The sequence below is a fragment of the Eretmochelys imbricata genome, chromosome 12 (assembly GCF_965152235.1).
Source record: "Eretmochelys imbricata isolate rEreImb1 chromosome 12, rEreImb1.hap1, whole genome shotgun sequence".
Lineage (NCBI taxonomy): Eukaryota > Metazoa > Chordata > Testudines > Cheloniidae > Eretmochelys > Eretmochelys imbricata.
This window is the reverse complement of record NC_135583.1, coordinates 4,523,465-4,546,238: the sequence shown is the minus strand read 5'-3', so window position 1 is coordinate 4,546,238 and position 22,774 is coordinate 4,523,465. Positions and strand designations below refer to the sequence as shown.

Genomic DNA, 22,774 nt, shown 5'->3' with positions numbered 1-22,774 from the left:
AACACAGCACTGAATAATTTCAGCTGTTAGTGGGGGGAGCCTCATTCCTGGTGCACACAGAGCAGTCTCTTGCAACAGAGACACTGTCCCAAAGTAGAGCTAATACTTAGCTCTAGGTACTAGTGATTTCAGCTTTCCATTGAGTCTAAATTAGCTCTTTTATTATAGCATGGAGAGCCCCACACCACCAAGTACAAGCACCTGTCATCTCCCCTCTCCCCCGCCAACTCATTGGGCTTTGGAACCCATGTCCCCTGCCTAGCGAGGGCCCTTCAGTTGAGGTTTAGTCCCTCCCTTGGGGTATGCCAGGTACAGTTCTGCTGCCCTCGGTTCACACAAGGAAAACTTTTATTACTCCTGCCCCAATAACAAGGAATCCAACGCCAGCCACAAGTGATCATTTGGGCAAGCAATCTCACCATGCTGAGCACCTAGGCAGGGTGGGTCTATCCATCAGAAGTCTTTTTCCAGAGCTCACCACTAGGTGTCAGGGGAGAGCTCATTCACACTCCGCTCACACTGGTAAGACACAGGCAGGGCATAGAATCAGAGACTCTCAGGGTTGGAAGGGACCTCAGGACGTCATCTCATCCCATCCCCTGCTCAAAGCAGGGCCAATCCCCAATTTTTGCCCCAGATCCCTAAATGGCCCCCTCAAGCATTGAACTCACAACGCTGGGTTTAGCAGGCCAATGCTCAAACCACTGAGCTATCCCTCCCCCCTTAAGAAAGCTGGTGCTCCAGGTGAGGTAGTCATGAAGGGGCCCAACCACCTCCCACATAATGTTGCCAGATACCCCAAAGTCACTGGGTAAGGAACCGCTGGATGTTTCTTCTCCCTTCCCTCATACCTTGGCAAATCATGCAAAATTCCAAGGGCAGAGGAGGCCAAGGCACAAGCCCCTAAGTGGTGACTGGCCTAATGCCTCTAGCTCGCCCAGGCCGATGCAAAAGTGCATTCTGTCACCACGCTCTGTCATGCCGGGGCGGGGGGAGCGGGAGGAGGAGGAGGAGAGGGCAGAGGGAAGCCTAGGCATAGGTCAGTGGTAGAAGGAAAACTGCCTTCCAGGACACCAAGGGGAACTGCAAAAAATGAGATACTGTTTCTGCCCCGTTTCGATGGGGGCCCTTTTGCGTGCCAGGCAAACGAGGTAACCACTACAACACAGAAATTCTACTGGGCTCTTCTGCCGCTCCCCTGAAATTCCATCCCCCGGGGTGGCGCTTGCCCTGACATGCACGGATGGGCTAACCTGGCCAGAGTGGTGGCCGCAGCAGCCAACAGCTGCCCTTTGATAGCTCAGCTGGTAGAGCGGAGGACTGTAGTGGCAGACGCTCAGCAAGATATCCTTAGGAGGCCGGTTTGACTGTGGCTCGAAGGTGAGCTTCTTTTTCTGCCCCTTCCTGAGGAGGAGCAAGCGAAGAGAGGATGGGCATCTTGGCACAGCAGAGAGTCAGGCAACATCCTTTCATGGAACAACTCCCACCAGCTCAGAAGACATGGGGCACAGCTTTAACCCCAAGAAAAACCCACAGTGACAAAGGGCCCTACTAAAGCCCAGGATTGAACCAGGGCCCTTGAGATCTTCAGTCTAATGCTCTCCCAACTGAGCTACTTAGGCAGTTGCTGAATGCCCGCTGGGCCGGCCGCATCTCTCTCGGGGATGTTTTTGACAGCCGTAGCACACAAGAAGGAAGATATTGCAAGCGGCCCAGCAAGACAAGATTAGTTTTGCCTGATTCCCTCAGCTTGACTTGCTTCTTTGCCCCATTCCTGCCTTAGTACCCGGGTTGACCTGATGGCCGAAGGGGACTGTGGCCCACTGGTGGCAGGGAAGAAGGTGGGTGGCAAGACCCTGGCAGCAAGAGGGTCCAGCACAAGCCTCGCAGAGGTGACTGGCCTAACGCCTCCAGCTTGCCCAGGCTCATGGCAAGGCCATTCTGTCACCGCCCCCTGTCGTGCGGGCGGCGGAGGGAATCCCAGGCATGGCCAGTGGCAGAAGGAGAAATGCCCTCCAGGAGAGCGTGGGGAGCCGCAAAATCCGGGATGCTGTGTTTGTGCCTGGTGTCGGTCGGGGGCTGTTCTGCGTGCGAGGCAAACGTGGTAACCACGACGACAGAGAAACTCTACTGGACTCTTCTGCAGGGCCGGCCTTCGGGGTGGGCCGTACGTGCCCCTGCCCAGGCCAGCCCGTCGAAGGGGGCGCCGTGCACAGGATTTGGATTCCCACCAGACCTGCTCCCCAGAGCCAGCTGGGCTGACGGAGACAGCGCACTCACTAAGGCACACACACATACACACTCTCCTCAACACAACACACACACACTCACACACACACCCCCTTCACAAAGTCCCCCCAACACACACACCAGGGCTCCCTGCATCCAGGTCACTTCCCCACCTGGGCTGGGCCGAGACATCAGGAGCTGCTGCTCTCCTGCCCTCCCCTTACGCAGCCGGCAGGGAAAGTGACCTGGATGCAGGGAGCCCTGACAGCTCCTTGCTCCCCCCTCACAGGCTCAGCCCCCTAGGGTGCGGGGGGCGGAGGAGCAGCAGTCCAGTGGGGGAGCGAGAGCAGTGCCAGCTGCTTTGTGCATCCAGGTCAGTTTCCCCACGTGGGTGCAGGAGGGAGGTGCAGGGGTTGGGGGCACAGGGCAGGGGTTAGGGGCTCAGGAGGGAGGGACAGGGAGTAGGAGTGAATGGGTGGTGGGACTGGGGCACAGGAGGGGGCAGGTGTTGGGGCTCAAGAGGGAGGGGCAGGGGTTGGGGCGAAGGGGGCACAGTGCAGGGGTTAGGGGCTCAGGAGGGAGGTGCAGGGGGTGAAGGGGTGCAGGGAGCGGGGCACAGGAGAGGAAACCATCAAACACTCCAACCTGTCAGCTTTCTAGGAGCATACCTAGCACCGATGATTTGTAATGAAAGCAAAACACGTTTAACAAAAGAGCTTGGATTCACTGATACCAAATGTAACCTTCTGCCAGCAGCAAGGGCCAGGTTCAAAAGCCAGGGGCTCCCCTTAATACAAAACAGGACTGGCTTGAGCCCCCACCCAGTAATCTGGGAAAAGTAAGCACCCACCGCGTGACAATAAGAGACAACATGTCCCCACTCGCAAGCCCCGAGTCTGTGTATAGAGCAGAAAACTTGTAATGAAAAGGAACCTGACGCGTCCTTTTCCTCCGTTTCTCACCTTCCGCTGTGAAAACCCAACAAACCAATGTTCCTTTAACCACTCCCTGTCCCTCCACGGCACCCCGCGCACAGGCGCGGTCCTTGCTCAGAAGTGCCTTCATGGGAGTTCACCTCCCACCCGAGGGCAGGGCAGGGGGAGGCGTCCAGCAATGCCTCCGCTGTAGCCATTCACTCTGCGGCCAGGCCTTTGCTCCTCGGCCACTGCTAGTTCTCTCCCAGGGCTGGCTGTACCATGAGCAAAGAAACCCAGGTGCCAGACTGGGGGGGGGGGCACAAGGACCCAGAGCGTAGAAAACGGTGTCTGCAGCTGGTGCATCTGTATCCTCTCCGCTGGAGATGCACAGAGATGGGGGAGTGCTGGGCTGGAGGGAGGAGGGCACAAGAGACAGAACAGGCAGGCAGGAGAAAAGGGGAGCGGGAATAACAGAAAGCAGCAGGAGCTTCAGGGAGAGAGAGGAGGAGGAGCCTCTTATGTCCCTCTCTAGCCCCCCAGGAGCCTGGACTGATTAACCCCAGCTTCTCAGGGAGCTTCCTGTGTCCTGCTGCTTCCCTGAACCCACTTGAGGAGAGCAGGCCATCAACTGGAGTAGCAGGAGCCAGTTAGGCCCTAAGACGCTGATGTCTTCCCTCACTCAGGCCCTGCTACCAGCCTGCTTATTTCTCCCCTTCAGCTGAGTGTTGAGAGCCACTCTAGCTGGCACAGAACAGCAGCCATGAGTGAAAGAAGAAAACGCCCCTCTGGGGCAGCATTCAGAAAAAGAAAGCAAAGGAAGCTTTTCTACCTAAGCAGGAAAGAGCTCTCCTGAGATACATTGACACAAATGTTCACGGTGAGCCTTCCGGCCCCAGGGAGGATGTGAGTGGTGAGGAGATGCCTGATCTTCCAGTCAGTCAGAGTGCAGGTGACCTAGCAGCTACTGCAGCATCCATATCTCCATCTCAAGTGGATGTAACCATGCACATTCCTGAAGAAAAGTGTAGATCAGAGAAGAGTGTGGTGGAGGCGCAAGAAACAGTTGCTGCTGAGTTTAGTTCCTTAAGTCCAGATGATCCAGGACTGTTGACCTACTTGAGCAGTAGCCTGAGGGAGTTCCTTGTAGTGCATGGGCCACAGCAAGTGAAAAACTTCATGTTCCCCAAAGACAATGAAAATAGAAGTTTCCATCCAACACATTACTGTCGTGAAATCCCCAATGGTGACAAAGTGGAGAGGCCATGGCTTAGGTACTCAGAAACCCAGAATGCTGCATACTGGTTTTGTTGCAAACTCTGCCAGTCTAATGTTCCAGCCACATTGGGTTCCACAGGAACAAAGGACTGGACAAATCTGGCTAGAAATCTGGCATGCCATGAGAAGGCAGCAAATCACCAGAGAGCATTCCACAGGTGGAAAGAGCTGGAGATGAGACTAAGGTTAAAGGCCACCATGGATGATCAGCATCAAGAGAAGATTGCGTCAGTCTCTTTACTGGCAAAATGTTCTGAAAAGGCTCATCGCCATTGTGACAATGCTTGCAACCCAAAACCTAGCACTGCATGGCACTGCAGATCAGCTGTATGTGCCAAACCATGGAAACGTCCTTAAAATTGTGGAGCTGATGGCGGAGTTTGATGCTGTACTCCAGGAGCATCTAAGAAGAGTCACCACCCAAGAAGATAGATGATGCCATAATTGCCGTTATGGAGGATACTGCTATGACAGGAACTGTTCGTGGGAGAACAGTGGCAGAGGGAAATGGAATCACCAGAAACATACATAACTTCACATTTCTGTGTGGCTTAGTGTTGTGGCATGACATACTGTTTGAAATAAATGTTGTAAGCAAGAGACTCCAAGGTGTTGACCTTGATATATCTGGAGCAATGGAACAACTGGACAAAACAAAGTCATACCTACAGTCTTACTGGTCAGATGGGGGATTTCAAAACCTTCTGAAGAGTGCACAGAAGTTGGCAGAGGAACTTCACACTGAAGCTATTTTCCCCACCCAATTCAAGAATACAATAGTCACCAAGGGAGGAGACTTTTTGATTACGAGGCACGGGATAATCCCATAAGAGACCTCAAACAACTATTCAAAGTTGAATTCTTTAACCAGGTGCTAGATTGTGCAATACAGTCAGTTGAAGAACGTTTCATGCAGCTCAAGGAACACAGCAGTATATTTGGGATGTTGTGTGATATTCCAAAACTCCTCACTATACCTGAAGAAGACCTACAGCAGCAATGCAGGGCACTAGAGACAGTGTTGACACATGATGACATGCGCGATATTGATGCGAGTGATTTAGGTGATGAACTGAAAGCCCTTTCAAGATACATTTCAGCAGGATCAACTCCAAAGGCTGTTCTGGAATATATGTGCACAAATAAGATGACCACCCTCTTTCCAAATGCTTTTGTTGCTCTGCGCGTACTTCTAACACTTCCTGTAACAGTTGCCAGTAGAGAACACAGCTTCTCCAAGCTGAAGTTAATAAAAACACATCTACGCACCACAATGACACAGGAGAGGCTGGTTGGCCTTGCAACAATCTCAATAGAGCATGAGCTGGCCCAGACTGTGAACCTTCAGCAGGAAGCAGTTCAAATCTTTGCAACCAAGAAGGCACGGAAAGCACCACTTTGATTATCCAAACAGATACAAATGCCAGTGTTTACTGTGCAGACAAGAAACGTGACATTTGCTGTTTAGGCGTTTGAAAGTGAAGTGTTTTGAACAAGGCATTTTAAGTTGTTAGTTCTGCTTTATTGGGGTAGGTAGCAGAGCCGTACCATGAGAGGAGTAGAACGGGAAGAAGGCAGAATGGCGACTTTTCAAAGTTTTGGCCCAAGCGAGGGGGCATGGGGGGCGTCATTTGAACTCCCTGCCTCAGGTGCCAAAATGTTGTGGGCCGGCCCAGCTGCTTGCTACTCCCACAACATCATGTTCCGAGGCTCTGCCACTTAACCCAACTCCTAGTGATTTCAGCAGACAGTGGGGAACCTCACAGCCAATGCAGCCTCTGTGTTGTCTTTCACTGTCCCCACACAAGACCTGAGTCTTGGTGCCTAGACCGGCTCAGCAGTGATGCCATCGCTAGGAATCACCAACCAGAAACAAGGACTCTCATAGAATCATAGAATATCAGGGTTGGAAGGGACCTCAGGAGGTCATCTAGTCCAACCCCCTGCTCAAAGCAGGACCGATCCCCGACTAAATCATCCCAGCCAGGGCTTTGTCAAGCCTGACCGTAAAAACTTCTAGGGAAGGAGATTCCACCACCTCCCTAGGTAACGCATTCCAGTGTTTCACCACCCTCCTAGTGAAAAAGTTTTTCCTAATATCCAACCTAAACCTCCCCCACTGCAACCTGAGACCATTACTCCTCATTCTGTCATCTGCTACCACTGAGAACAGTCTAGATCCATCCTCTTTGGAACCCCTTTTCAGGTAGTTGAAAGCAGCTATCAAATCCCCCCTCATTCTTCTCTTCTTCAGACTAAACAATCCCAGTTCCCTCAGCCTCTCCTCATAAGTCTTGTGTTCCAGTCCCCTAATCATTTTTGTTGCCCTCCGCTGGACGTTTTCCAATCTTTCCACATCCTCTTTGTCATGTGGGGCCCAAAACTGGACACAGTACTCCAGATGAGGCCTCACCAATGTCGAATAGAGGGGAATGATCACGTCCCTGGATCTGCTGGCAATGCCCCTACTTATACATCCCAAAATGCCATTGGCCTTCTTGGCAACAAGGGCACACTGTTGACTCATATCCAGCTTCTCGTCCACTGTCACCCCTAGGTACTTTTCTGCAGAACTGCTGCCTAGCCGTTCAGTCCCTAGTCGGTAGCCGTGCATGGGATTCTTCCATCCTAAGTGCAGGACTCTGCATATGTCCTTGTTGAACCTCATCAGATTTCTTTTGGCCCAATCCTCTAATTTGTCTAGGGCCCTCTGTATCCTATCCCTACCCTCCAATTGAATCTTCTCTCAATTGAATCTAATTAACTCTGTGATTAAATGCTAGAGAGGAGACGGTCAAAGGATGTTTAGGACTCTTGGGGAGCAGCCACACCCCCACGTAGGGACACCCGTCCCCACGCACTCTCATCTTCCCTGAGGAGCCGGAGGCACCCAGTCCAGAACAAGGCAGAACCCAGTTGTTTGGACAGTTTCCTGGTCCTGCTGATGGCTTAAGGAGGGCCAGCAGGCCAATCAGCTGCTCTTGGACTCTGCCAGTAGGACTCCAGGGTGGAGTCTCAAACTGGGGCTGGGCTTCATGTGTCCCTGGTAAGCAAACATCAGCTGGTTGCCAGAGGAAGGACTGGAGCCTAGCTATTTCTATTAACCATACGGATCCAGGTTTGAGACCCATGGGTTATTGTGACATCCCCAGGATACAACCTGGGCTGTGGAATTACTGTGTCCCCTTAACTCTCCAGCCAAGGCTGTCTCCTTCACTGCTATGCTAGTGACAAGTAGCCCCTCCAGGCTTTGCTCTTGCACAGCCATCAGCCTGTAGAGGCATACCCATCTAAGTTGCATGAACGCTCTCCCAGGCCACTCATGAACTGTATATAGGGAGACACCAGCAATTGCCCCCAACCTTGAACCCCAGAATGTGCATCGTACACTGCTCAAGACCCCCTGATCAGAGTAAGCTCATTAATTACTTCATCATACCACCAAAGGGTACAGATATGCAGCAGCCTTTTAAACCTGAGTAAATTCGCCAAACTTCAATCAAAAACACACCGGCTTCGCAGAAACATTAAAATGAGTTTATTACCTATCAAAGCTCGATTTTAAGTGATTTATACATGGTGTTGGCACAGGAGTTCAGAATAGGTTACATAAAGAAATAAAAGATAGAATCACAGTCTAATTCCTAAATGTTATCAAGCTAAGTCAAATTGGAAGTAATAAGGTTTCTCTTACCCAGCAACCTACAGCAGTCTGTGCTTACTAGAAAGCTTTTCCAGTTCGGACCACTTCCCCCAGTTCAAAGGTTTCTTTGTCTTTCAAACAACCTTGTTGCCTTCAGCGCAGGTGTAGGAGGAGAGGTGAGGTAGTGATGTCATTGCCCCTTATTTTATCCTCTCCTCCAGGTGCTGGAAGGATCCTTGCTGTGTCATGGGGGCTCGGCAGCCTCATGGTGTACATGCTTGAGCAACTGTCTTTCGTGTGAATTGTAAACCTCTTGTTTACAACTCCCCTGTTTTTGAACGGCTGGTGATGGTGGAGTAACCCCTGGCTGGATGTTGGTCACCCCTTTGTTGTCACTACAGAGCTAGTCTGTGGGCATTTCTCAGACTCACAACATGTTTCAGTAACAAAATAAGAGCAAAACTTCATGTGCAATGATGTTATGAACATTTTAGCAGGACAGTGATGCTCAACAGACTGTCTTTCCCAGCACAAGGCATACTTTTTTACACAATTTCCTTTCACAAGGCATACTTTGTACAGAACAGATCATAATCCTATACCGGTGGTGAATATGGGGCTGCTATGTTGAGATACAGTGGGTCACAGATATGACATCATTCCCTCCCCTACGGGTGCACCCTGGCTGACATAGATCCTGCTTTCTGAGATGCTCCTGTGGAAGCCCTGAATGAGCATGGAAGCATAAACGTTTTTCTTTGGCTCCCAAGTGCATTCCTTTGGGCCACAACCTTCCCAATTGATCAGGTACCATAAATTGCCCCCTTTGATCTTAGAGTCGAGGATTTCATGTACAATGTATTCCCCTTGACCCTGTACCAGTGGGGGTGGGACTGGACTCTAAGGGGAAATGCACTGTCAGTAGAGCTGTTGATTAATCTCAGTTAACTCACGAGATTCACTCAAAAAAGTAATTGCGATAAAAAAATTAATTGCGATTAATCACACTGTTAAACAATAGAATACCAATTGAAATTTATTAAATATTTTGGATGTTTTTCTACATTTTCATACATATCTTGTATTCTGTTTTGTAATTGAAATCAAACTATATATTTTGATTACAAATATTTGCACTGTAAAAATGATAAACAGAACAAATAATATTTTTCAATTCACCTCATACAAGTACTGTAGTGCGATCTTTGCCCTGAAAGTGCAACTTACAAATGTCGATTTTTTTTTTGGTTATATAACTACAGTCAGAAACAAAACAATGTAAAACTTCAGAGGCTACAAGTCCACTCAGTCCTGCTTCTTGTTCAGCCATTCGCTCAGACAAACAAGTTTGTTTACATTTACAGGCGATAATGCTGCCCTCTTCTCATTTACAATGTCCCCCGAAAGTGAGAACAGGCATTTGCATGGCATTTTTGTAGCCAGCATTGCCAAGGTATTTACATGCCAGATATGCTAAACATTCGTATGCCCCTTCATGCTTCAGCCACCATTCCAGAGGACATGCTTCCATGCTGATGACACTCATTAAAAAAATAATGCATTAATTAAATTTGTGACTGAACTCCTTGGGGGAGAATGGTATGTCCCCTGCTCTGTTTTACTCACATTCTGCCATATATTTCGTGTTCTAGCAGTCTCGGATGATGACCCAGTACATGTTCATTTTAAGAACACTTTCTCTGCAAATTTCACAAAACGCAAAGAAGGTACCAATGTGAGATTTCTAAAGATCGCTACAGCACTCGATCCAAGGTTTAAGAATCTGAAGTGCCTTCCAAAATCTGAGATAGGGACGAGATAGGGAGCATGCTTTCTGAAATCTTAAAAGAGCAACACTCTGATGCGGAAACTACAGAACCCGAGCCACCAAAAAAGCAAATCAACCTTCTGATGGTGGCATCTGATTCAGATAATGAAAATAAACATGTGTCAGTCCTCACTGTTTTGGATGGTTTTTGAGCAAAACCTGTCATCAACATTGGATGCGTGTCCCCTGGAATGGTGATTTGAAGCATGCGCATCTGGCACGTAAATATCTTGTGATGCCAGCTACAACAATGCCATGAGAACACCTGTTCTCACTTTCAGGTGACATTGTAAATAAGAAGCGGGCAAGTCCAGGGCTTGTGTGTTCCATCACAGAGTCCAAAGAAATGGCTTCCCATGGCTGATATGAGTGTGACAGGTTGGACCCCCGTTCTGGGATGCCACCTGATGTACTGGGGTTTCACTGAGCCCCCCATGCTCCATCAGCCTGGATTCCCTCTCTCTGATTTGCTGAATTAGGCTCTCCGGCCTCTTGCAGTGCACACACCCGGCTGCAGACACAGACTGAAGTCAGCTCTGTATGAGAGGATTCACTCAGCACTCACGTGCACACCCCCTTTGGGGAATAAACCCAAAACAATACTGTCTTGTGCAGTATAGAAAGATCTACACAGCGCAAGCTCATAAAAATTTGCCCATTCCCTCAATGTGAAGAGAGATATGCACAACTTCTTGTCCCCACCCCCCAGTTAGAAATTGCACAAACTGGGTTTAGTAATAAACCAAACAAATTTATTAACTATAAAAGGCAGATTTTAAGTGATTATAAGGGATAACAAACAAAATAAAGCAGATTACTGAGCAAATAAAACAAAACACGCATATTAAGCCTAAGATTTTAAAGAGACTAGTTTCAAGAAGTAATTTCTCCCCCTAAATATTATTTTAGGCAAGTTGTAGAGTTTCTGTGGCTTAGAGTTCCAGTTATTTCTTCTTACAGAGTGGACCCCTGTCTCAGTCTGGACTCACCCCTGTCTTTCCCCTCAGGTTAGTTCCTTTGTCCCTTCAGGTACTTTCACCAGTCCTTCTTCTTGGGTAGGCAATGGAGGAGAGTCCAGATCAATCCCCTCCCCAGCCTTAAAAAGGATTTACCTAAGGCAGGAAACCTTTGTTTGATCCCCATCCCACTAAAGAGGAAAAGTACCAGTAATGTCCAAGGTGGTATAGTCCATCAGTGACATTGTCACCTGACCTTGTAGTGTCGCAGCTATGTCCCAGGACACCTCTCAGGAAGGAGAGAGATTAGTATCGTCACAGTCTCGTTGTTTCTTCCTAATGCCTCATCAAGGCTGTGATGGCTGCTTGTCTGGTGGGTGTCTCCCAAATACACACACACACTTGTAATTGTTACATAGTCAATATTCCTAATGTGAGATACAGAAATGATACATGCATACAAATTGGATAATCACATTCAGTAAATCATAACCTTTCCAATGATATCTTATATGCGCCAACTTGCATAAAATATATCTTAGTTATGCCAAATTCATAACATAACCATATTTCTATGAAGAATATGAAGTGTAACGTCACAATAAGGTGTCCAGAGGTTGGAGGAGACAGTAGGGTTTCTGGTGAGGGATCTTGGTGTAGGAACACACCTGGTAGGAAGGTCTTTATCATGGAGCACAGTCAGGGCCACCAAAATAAATGGGATGTTCATTGTTGGGTTTTATATCACCCTAAGTGTCCTGCCAAGGTGGTCTCATGCACAGTCAGAGAACCACCACACTTGCAAATCCAGAGGGGACCATAGATGTGATCCTTCACAAACGTGATTCTTCCTCCCCCCCCCCCCCCCGGTATCGTGAAGTTCTTGGCTGACAATGGCCAACTTGTCAGATGGAATTCTGGAGACAGAGGCACAGCAGATGAGTTTGAGCAGGCCGTGGCGGTGAGTTGCATTAAGAAAGTTAAGGAGTACTTGTGGCACCTTAGAGACTAACCAATTTATTTGAGCATGAGCTTTCGTGAGCTACAGCTCACTTCATCAGATGCATACCGTGGAAACTGCAGCAGACTATGTGATTTGAGAATGTCCCTTCAGGTTCCAGACTGGGGCCTCATGGATCAGGGCCATAGCTTTGGGACAAGGCATCAGCCTTGCCAAGGGCACCATTTAGGGAGGGTAGGGGAAGCAGGAACCCCACCCTGCATTTCATACAGGAAGAATGCAAACTCCTAGCTGGAGCTCTTAACTACAGCACAGCATTAGTGTAAAATGTCAGTTCTGCAGAGGGGAGGTGCCCCGGGGGCAGGGAGTCAGGATTTTGTTTACAAACTGAAGCAAGGTGATTAAAATAAGAAAGGGCTGGTGATTAAATTAAGGATCTGGAAGTCTAGCCTGTAAAACAGGAATTCCCCGGGGAGGGGGTGGGGCAGGAAGGGTTGTTTTAGAGGGAACACAGGGGACTCAAAAAATACAGTCACGCCCTCTGAGTCAAGGACACAAACGAAAAAGGGGGAGAGTTGGAGGCATAAGTGAAAAGAAGGGGCCAAAGCCCAGGGAAGGGCAAGCAGGGGTATGGAGAGTTTCCCACTCTGCCTGTGGCACTTATGTGCCCCATCACCACAGTATCTGAGCACCTCACAGTGTCTAACCAATTTCTCTTCTCAGCCCCTTGGTGGGGTAGAGCAGGGCTGTTATCCCCATTGTACAGGTGGGGCACTGAGGCACAGAGAGACTAAAGGGCCAGATTTTCAAAGGTGTTTAGGCACCTAGTGGGATTTTCAAAAGCGCCTAGCAGGTTAGGTGATTTGTAAACCCCACTAGATACCTAGCTGCATCTTTGGGTGCCTAAAAGGCTTTGAAACACTGTCTTTAAGGCACTGGCCTGAAATCATACAGGAAGTCCAGGGGTGGGGTGGGGGTAGAACGCAGGTCCCTCAGGGCCAGCTCCTTATCCAGGGGACCAGCCTCTCTCTCTGCTGCATACTGGGAAAAAAGATGGTACAGAAGGCGGCCAGTTCTCGGAGACTCCAGCAAACGGTCCCAGGAGGCTGGGATGGCTGTCACGATCGACAGCATGCAAAGCAGCACAGAGGTTGGGAAGGCTGGAGAATGAGAGGCAGATTAGAGGACATCACTTAACTCCCCGGGGGGGCGGGTTCTGCCCCAAGCTGGGTCATAGAGCAATGGCTGTTGGGCAATTTTACATTTTAACGGCAAACTATTTTGTTTTGTCATTTTTTGTTCTGTGTTGAGAAAAGGAAGGAATGAGACAGTGTCATATAAGTATCCGATGTGTTTGTGACTCAAATTGTTAGGGTTTCAGCTGTATCCAGGCCAATTCCAGAACAAAGAACAGACATTGCATCCAGAGTCCATAAAGCCGACGATTATTGTCATGATTGGTATTGATTTGTATTATGCACTGGGCACCATCTGTGTGCGCAGCACTGTTCAGAATATCTCAGAAACTGTAGTCCCTGAGCTAATGTGTATAAAATGCGTAGCCCTGGCTAAGACAGTTCCGATAGTTAAGCGTGAAGTTCAGCACATGCTCATATCTGTGAGCGGAGGTGCTGATGGCAATAAAAGTTTTACTGAATTCAGGACTAGAAGACCAGCCAACTTTCTTTCAAGAGGAAGAGCTGCCCAGAGCTCCTGGGCCTGGTCGTTTTCCTTTCCTGCCTGCAGTGGCCCTGAGAGACCTCGGATGTCTCAATTTTTAACTCAACTTTCAAATGAGGAAGTTTCTTGGTGTTTGGTTTTAAATAGGCTCCTGTGAGAACTGCAGCTCAATCACTGTCGTGTTGTGTTTTAAGAGCCTTCTGGAAAGTAACTAGCCCTTAAACAGAAGTAAAAGCAGTGTTGCCAACTCTCATGATTTTGTCATGAGTCTCATGATAATTATTGTTTTCCTTAAAGCCCCAGCTCCTGGAGTCAAGTGGAGATGTGACGATTTCAGCCTTCCTTCTTAAAGAAAAATGAAGTTTCTAGCCCTCGTGGCTGTGGAGAAAGCTTCCAAATGTGACCCCAGTGCACCCTAAAGGCCCAAAAAGCAGAAGGCAAATAAAAAGAACCCCCCATCTATTATTTTTACATAACCTTGTGATTTTTGGTGAGCCTGATTCATGATTTTTGAACATTTGCGGTTGGCAACCCTGTGAAAGTGACTTGAAAGTGTCAGTTTCACTCCTGTCTAAGGCCAGTTTCTCCTCTATTATTTGTAGGGAAGAAACACTCCTGGAGTCCCAGGCAGGTGCTGTATAAACTCATGGGGCATTGCCCTAGTAGGATGTTTCCAAAGTTAAATGATCTGTTCCAACCGTGGTGAACTGCAAAAAAGTTATAGAAAGTCATCTAGATTTTTCTACAATTGTTTCAATTGTTGTATTCAAGAGTTAGTAACAAAGTAAAAATATAAATTAAAATTTTAAACCTAACCAGTGTCCCTTAAGTGACTTGACACAAGATATGAAAACATGTTAGTATTAGAGCTGAGTGGGTCTACTATTTATTTAATTCTCTTTTTTTTTTTTATATAGGAATTAGATACAGTGCTCCTATCTGCTAATTTCTAAGTTATTATCTGCAAAAAAACCCTAGAGTTTTCAGTTGCCTAAGTAGCCCCTGGAATCATGGTTAAAGTTGACCCCTCCTCCCCCCCAAATCTGAAATGGTGCCCCTGGGCCTTGCCTTTCCTGGTTGCAGGGCTGTAGGTCAGGGTAAAGTAGAAGCAAGAGAAGAATACGGCCCATTGGAGCTGTCATTATTTCAGGGCCTTAGCCTCGCCAGGTACTCCACGTTCTTGTGATCTGTAAACACTTGGACCAAATGACAGGCTCTTTCAAGTAGTGTTACTATTCTTCAAAGGCCATCTTAACTTCCAGGTGCTTCTTGTCCAGGATCTCAGAGTTTCACTCAGCAGGTGTGAGCTTCTTTGAGTAGTTGGCAATGGGATGCAGTATTCACTTGGGTCCATGCCTCTGGGAGAGGACTGCACCACTCACTGTACTAGAGGCATCGGCTTCCACAATGAAAGCTTGTGCCATGTCAGGGTGGGCCAATACTGGATCAGCGGTGAAGGCAAGTTTCAATTGCTCAAATATGTGCTGGGCCTCGGGCAACCAATGGAACTTGGCATTTTTTCAGAGTAGGGCAGTGAGGGGCTCACAAATTGCGGGGGGCTGCCCAGTCACTGACAGCCTGGACCTTGTGCAGATCCATCTTGATGCCTTCTATGGACAGGATGAAACCCAGGAATTCTGTTAAAGTATAATCAAATGCTCACTTCTCTAGTTTAGTGTACAGACCGTGTTCTCGTAGTCTCTCCAGGACTGTGCGGCCATAAGTGGTGTGTTGGTCCAGGTCATCCAAGAACATCAATATGTCAGCTAAGTACACTACCGCAAACTGGTCCAGTAGTTCTCATAGCACATCATTAATGAAATGCTGGAATGTTGCTGGAGCATTAGTCAGTCCTAATGGCATAACTAAATATTTGAAGTGGCTGTAGTGGGTCTGCAAGGTGGTCTTCCATTTGTCACCTACTCAGGTACAGATGAGATTGTAAACTCCATGAAAATCTAGTTTTGGGCAAATGCAGGCAGCGCCCATGTGGTCCAACAACTCAAGGATCAGGGGTAGCAGGTAGTGGTTCTGTATTGTGATCTGATTTAGGGTGTTCGATAATTGACACAGAAGTGGAGGCTTCCATCCTTTTTTTTTTTTTTTTAATGGAAAGCACCCGGGTGCTGACTGGTGAAGTCAATTTGCGGATGAACCCCCAGACCAGGCTCTCTCGGAGATATTCTCGCAATGCTGCCAATTTGGGCATGACATTTGTATTTGTCCAAATTGTATCTTTACCCCTGGCTGAAGTTCTCTGGGACAGTCATAGTCCCGATGTGGGGGGTGGTTTTCTGCTTCGTTCTTCTCAAAGATGTCAGTGTAGTCAAAGTGCGTGGGGAGAAGTTCCGTAATTCCCCCAGTAGGTGTTTCAATGCAGGCAACTACCCCTACTCCAGCCTTTTTGTCTCTGAGTGAAATGATCATTGGTCCCTGGCCATGCTGTTGGCAGAATTCTGATGGGAAGGTGAATTTCTGTTCTCTCCAGTGAATGAGGGTGTCATGAAGGATCAGCCAGGAGATGCCAAGAATGAGGGGAGCATGCGGGGAATGGATCACACCGAATTGGGTCATTTCTCTGTGTCCCTGAATAACGGCCTTCCGCGGGACAGTCTCCTTCACAACTGGACCTGAGGACAGTGGGGCCCCTCAATAGTTTTGACTGTGTCAGGCATGGCCTTGCGTAGCAGGGCTATCTGTAGGATCTGAGCTGCAGCTGCATCCATGAAATTCTCCACTGCTTCAGAATCAATAAGGGCCTGTTGGAGGGGAATTTGTCAGGGGTCCCCCAGGCTGTACAGCTGGATAGGCACCTGCAAATGAGAAGCCTGTGATGGGGTTCAGGGGCAGCTCAATGAGAACTAGGGTACAGCGAAGTTTCCTTCTCTCAAGTTCCAGTCATATTCCCCCACTGGACCTGGGTCATCTTGTTTCCCCATGCTCTTCAGAGTGGGCAGATGAAAGATGACATGGCCAGTTTCATCACCGTAGAAGCACAGATAGTGCTTTTTTTCAGATGTGAGTTGCTGGCGAGCCAGATTGGCCTGCATGGGTTTGGCAGGTGGTACAGAAGCTGCAGTTCTGGTACGTGGCCACGGAGGCTGCAGGCCATCCCCTTTCTTCTTCCTTCATTCTAGCCTCGTCGAACGCACCTCCTTTCAGCAGGCCGATTACCAGGGCCGCCTTGACCTGGTCAGAGGACACATCAGAACACATAGATTGGAGGACACATCAGAAATAGAAGATGGCATTGGTTCTTGGACCCCCAGAACTGCCGGCATTTCCTATCAAACCACTGGGGCAATGGTATTGCAGGTCCCTGCTTGGGGTAAGGCACTGCATGCTTGGTTCACAGCAGAGGATTCTCAGCGTTAAACCGCCTCACTTGCTCCTGCAGTCATTGGTTGTCTGAGGTCAGCTGCACAACTTGGGCCTGCAGTGCTTAATTAGCCACCTGATAGAGGAGGGCCCATCTGGGTGAGTCTGGTGCTTCTAAGTTACCAAACTGTTAAATATTGACCCTTTATAAGGGCAATGGACCTGTAATATCTGAACTGTCCAGGAGAGGGCTGGACAGTGCAGAACACAAGTTTTGGGGAAAATTTGGGACTGGGAGTGTGTTGAGGTCACCCTGCAATTAGTAACCCAGGCTGGTGGAAACCAGAGAGTGACTGGAGTGTTGCTAGCAGGCTGCAGCTCTACACAGACACTCAGGGTGTTACCTGCATGCTTGTAGGTGGTTTATAAGCAGCTCAGGTTAGAAGCTACAACAGCAAACCATTATGAGGCACTCAAGGTTGCACAGACCCTCGGTGGTCTGGATTGCACCCCAGAATGTGATAATAATGCAACCACAAGAACCCTGGCATGGCACAAGAAATTGCACTTCCAGGTAATGCAGCAGACTGTGCACAATTCTTACGTTATCTTCCACCAGACATTAGGAGACTTTCACTGCACCTTTGTAAATGTCCAGCTCTCACTTGTATCCAGCCTGCTAGTAGTTCAAGCTGCGGTAGATGGAAGCATGGTTCCCTTTGACTGATTCATCAATTCATCCAAAAATTACTGCAGTCCCAAGGCAAGTGGAGGCCACAGAAGAGATGCAGAACCAGCAGCAGGCAAGGGAAAAGGTGAGATACACATTACCACTGCCCAAATACGCAGGAAAGCCAGGTCTTTGCTTGGGTGCTTGTTTTCAGTGTTACCAAACTTCTACTGGTCATTCTCTGTAAATAAACCCTTCTCGTGTACATCCAGCTTCTGTGATTCTTACAAGGGGACAAAAGTGCACTGTGGGAATTGATCCACCCCTCTCTGTTTGACCTGGGTGCACCCTGCTTAGCTTGGAGGGGTGCCACAGGTCGGTGGTGGGAAGGATATGAGCCCAAAGACCTAGGTAAGTGCTCCCAAGTGCAAGGGATGCCTCAGGTGGTTTCGGAGGTCGGGGTCTCCTTTGGAGGAAATTGGTGGGGGGGGGTCAACACCTGCTCCCCTGCTCTAATTCCCTCTCAGGCTTGGCTAGGCATGGGTGGCTACTGGTAGCTTTGAAGTGGCCCTCTGTACCTCTGGTGGGGAAGATGGAGTCCCAGGGGTACCAGACCTTTCCCCCCAAGTGCCATGGATACCTCAAGTTGATTCTGTTTCAGGTGATCCAGAGAACAAATGCTACCTTATGCAGGCACCCCCTTCCTCCTTCATTCTGGCTGGGACCTCTGACCTCACCCTGCCTGTGGAGCCAGGGGCTCAGGATGGAAGCTGAGTTATCCAGGGGTCCAGGCCTGCTTCCCCAGGTGGATCCCTGTACTCCTGGTCATATGGGTGAGACACAGGTGTCAGCTGTGGTGGGCCGAGGGGAGACGGGGCGCGGGGAAAGAAAAAAGCAGAAAGAACAATTGCAACAGGAAGAAAGAATTATAAAGAAACGCTGCCTATACCTCCTGGGATTCCCAGATGTTCTCCCAACCAAGTACTAGCCAGGCCCACAAGAGTTCAGCTTCCGACATCAGACAAGACTGGGCGCATTCAGCCTGTAGGAACCTGCCTCCCTGCCTCCTTGCCAGCTTCCCTGTACTGACACACAAGCCTGCAAAAACCAAAACCAAACCAAACCCCACACGCCCTGCCAGGCTGGGAGGGGGGGATTGGCGCCCCCTTCAGTTCTTCGAATTGGCTTCTCTCATTCTCCCCAGGAAGCCAGGTGCGGCGGTTGTGGGAGAAAATACAGACTTCCAGGGGCCCAATCCTGGCTGAGAAAGAGGTTCCCCGTTGCTACTGCTGGGGAGGGAGAGCCCGAGACAGCTTGTTGGGTGGCAGGCAGCCTGTCCCAGTGGGCTTAACCTTTTTTCCCCTTTGAGTTCTGGGGCTCCCTTGGCTGGTTCATCAGTTTGGACTGGAGCCTCCCCACACCGTCAGGCCAAGTCCCGCCAGCCAACAGGTCAACTGCAGAAAAAGTAGAAAACATTTTCTAAGTCTAACTGGCCATCAGGTTGACCCCATTCTAGTCAGCTGGTTGCTGTAACAGCTGGTAATATCACAGCTGTCCACAGGAGGCCACTCGAATTCTGTTTGTCACCTGTTCAAACCACACAGGAAGCTTCGTCCCCCTGCACAGCTCCACTGATGGGGCCAGGTGCCTTCCCATTAACTCCTGTGCCAAAAGTCCATGGAGACTTTGTTGACAGGGTTTTCAGCACCTGGTGAGAACAGAGCTGAGCCCAGGGGCTCAATCCCAGTGTTGTTCCTGACCTATACGAGGGCAAGGCAGATATTTAAAGGTGGGAACCAGCCCTCCGGTGCTCCTTCCAGTCGGTGCCGTTTTCCCCGGCTCATGGTCTCTGGTGACCCTGCAGCCATCCCAGTGGCCCAGACTTGAGATCAGACAGTGGGTGGCCTTGCCTGGGAGGGCCCTCCGAGCGCTGGTGCTGCTCCCAGGGTGCCAGGGCATGGGTGGGATGGGGGTCCTCTTCCTTTTCTCCTGCCAGACCCCAGGACAACTATACTGTCCTCAGAGAATGGGCACGGGTGCCCCTCAGGGAATGGATTTGGGTGCATGCCTTGGCTCCTACCCCTCGCTCCGTCTGACCATTCACTGGAGTGACAGGGAGGGCCCTTCATGGGCCAGCATCTCTCCCAGGGTGCCAGTCTTGAAGCAGATCGGGACCTCGAAGGCATGCATGGCCCCCCATGCCAGCTAGCCATGTTGTCTCAAAAAGCCCTTGGGAAACAGGGAGAAGGGGGTCTCCATACTCCATCCTATATTCCACTGTCCTTTGCTGGTGTGACCCAGGGAACTGGGGGAAATGGGGAGAAGGGGGTCTTGATGGCTGTCCCTCTCTTCTGTCATCCTACCTTGCTGTGACCCAGACCAATCATGGGGGAAATGCCATCTCTGTCAGTCCACATGTTGCTCTGCAGACCCTTTTCCTTCCTTCTGGGGAAGCCTGGTGGGGCCTGCCAGGGGTGCCCCCTGTCCTTAAGGTGGGGCCTGTACTCTCCTTCCTAAGCATTGCTACCTGGTTGTTCCTGTCAATAGCATATGGTTGGCTCAAAGATTAAGCCAGGTATGTCTAAATATACACGGCCAGTACCCTGAAACTGGGAATGGCTCATTAAATCAGTTACGGTTCCTTTGGTCACTGTACCCATTACCTGGAGAACGGTGGTAATTCCAGACATGTCAATGAGCTCTGATCACAGGTGATGTGTGCATTTATCAGACCAAAACCAACCCACTCATCTGCTTTCGTGATTCTAGATAACCTTGGGCCACACACACAACCCTGTGCTGAGATGGTGCAACAAGGTCTGTCCTATCAACTTTTGATGGTATTTCATGTAGCTAAGATGGTGACCACGGGTAACAGGAAATCAGGGTTCAATTCCAGAGACAGAGCCTGGGAAACAGCTACCGCATCTGAGGAAGGCAGCAGGCATCCACATTACCCACTCTCAAGCTGGAGAGGTAGTTATTGAAAAATAGCAGTACGGGACTCTTTTGAGGCCCTGCGATTGGAATGAGTGCACTTTAAATCCTTTAACGAGACTCCACTGGAGCGTAAGTCTGGTGCCAGCAGCTGTGGTAATTCCAGCTCAAACAGGGTACATTGAAATTGCTGCAATTAAAAAGCTTGTCGTTGGATATTGGCATAGGCATCAAGTTCCTCTCTACCCGGGGGTGCTCGACTCCCCCTCCCCCCAAAGCCTGCCCCCACTTCACTCCTTCTTCCAAGCTCCCGCCACCCCTGCCTGCCTCTTCCTGCCACCCCTGTGCCCCAGATCCCACCCTCACTCCACCTCTACCCCCACGGCCCCACCTCTTCCCAGCCCTGCTCTGCCCCCTCCCTGCCTCTTTCCTCCCCCGAGAGCACCCCATTCCAGCTCCTCCCCCTCCCTCCCAGAGCCTCCTGCATGCCGCTGAACAGCTGTTCCACAGCATGGAGGAGCTGGGAGGGAGGGGGAGGAGTTGATCAGCAGGGCCGCTAGCGGGCGGACGGACGGCACTGGCAGGGGGAAGCTTGGCTGCTCGTGGGTGCTAAGCCCTGGAGCACCCACAGAGTCGGCCTGTATGGATCTTGGGATCAACCTTGCAGTCTGCAGTGAGGCGAGCTTCTGCTTCTGCCAGCCCCTGCCTCTCAGTGCTCCCTTGATACTCTTACCTGAGTGTCCTGGGGGTCTGAGGCATTTACTTTGAAAAAATTACAGTGTTCAGAGCAAGCCAGTAGCCAGAATACCCCAGCTAGGGATAACGGAGCAGGACTTCAGTTGTATTGTGCTAGGTTTTGGATTGGGGCCATAATTAAGGGAGATGGCCAGGGGCAATCATCTTGTGTCAATGGAGGTGAAATGTTTGGACCAGCACAACACAAACCAAAGAGAAAACATTTGCCAAGAATATTTTAATTAACCAAGAACAAAAGTCAGAGGACAAAGATGTTAAAATACCACTGTAGTTCCACCTATAAATGATTCTGAATGGCAATCCAGTGGCATTATTCCAATGACCTACCGGGCAGCTTATGGGAAGCCAGAGTCTTTGGGTTCTGGGGAAAGGATGGTTGCAAAGCTAAAACTTAAAGTAAATGATCAAAGGGCACCACGAGGAGTGCAGCCTACAGCCTAATTTGATTCATCACAGGAAACCTCCCCGAATCCAGAGCTGGAAAGGATTGTCAGATTAATAGCTCTTTCTTGTTCCAGCAGGTGCTGGTGGATGGCTGTTCTTAGCTGGTGGAGTGACTTGTCTGGTTAATTCGGATAATGAATGAGACTCTGGCATGCTAACCAGTTCTGCGATCTCTGAGCAGCCAGCTTCCAACTTCTGAGTGGGACAAGTGGGGTTCAGCCACCCAAGGCTGAGCAATATCAGATCTGGGATACCCTTAGCTGTCCCAGGTTGCATGCGCACTACAGAGGCTAGCCTAGGCTGTGTCCACCCTAGGCTGAAAGGTGTAGGTAACTTACTGAACTCCGTTCATGCTGGGGATTGCAATTATTCCCCATGAATGAGGCATTCCTGGTAGGTGCAGATCATAAGCTAGCGTTACGTCCCTGCTCGTTGTACACACCACTCGTCACTACTACTGACTGAACGGTTTAGTAAGGTCCTTGGATCGGCCCTGCTGGGCTTGGTCAATGGCCCTGGCGGAGCGCTGAGAAGACGGTCGAACTTGACTATCTAGAGGAAGTAAAAGTCATTAAAATGTTTCCACAGGTGAAGCTGCAGCAGGATGATTCATGGGGCTGCATGTGCTAGCTCAGCCCCCGCCCCCGCCAGCCCCACAGCCGTGATGGAGCTACACTGAAAGCCTTGGACGCCTCTCCATGTGCATGGTGGGGTGCCAGGCACGGGGATGTGCGGGCAGCCCCCTCCATGGTTGTCCTGTCCCCCCCATCCCCATGCCTGGGGGGGAAGAGTGAGGCTATTCAAGGGGGTTTCTTCCATCAGTGCTGGTCCACCACAGGGTCACCTTAATGCCTTCCTCCATGCATGTATCTGAGCTGCCCCCTGAGTGACACTGTGCTTCTGTCTGTTCCTGTTGCCTGGACCATCCTCCCCAACTGCAGGATGCTTCGGCAAGCGTGAGTGCTTGGACCAGGATGAGAGGGGGTTGGCAGGCATCTGACCATGGGTCAGCAACACTCAATGCAGGTAGAAGCCATAATGGTGCATAGGAGTTGGTTGTGAGGTGGCCCTGTCCCATGTCTGCCTCCCAGGCAAGCTGGGAAAAAAAGGGAAACCCTGGATCCCTTGGAGATGGTGAGGCTATGGCAGTGGTTCATGAG

At 49.8% G+C, this 22,774-nt stretch overlaps 1 non-coding gene and 1 pseudogene across 1 annotated transcript; one reads left to right on the top strand and one right to left on the bottom strand.

Annotated features, from left to right (window-relative positions):
• Positions 1 to 1,549: 1,549 nt before the first annotated feature.
• Positions 1,550 to 1,625, bottom strand: TRNAF-GAA (transfer RNA phenylalanine (anticodon GAA)). The gene has a single exon. It is a non-coding gene; the product is annotated as a tRNA-Phe (tRNA).
• Positions 1,626 to 20,001: 18,376 nt separating this feature from the next.
• On the top strand, positions 20,002 to 22,225 carry LOC144273080 (18S ribosomal RNA; annotated as a pseudogene).
• The last annotated feature ends 549 nt before the right edge of the window (positions 22,226 to 22,774 follow it).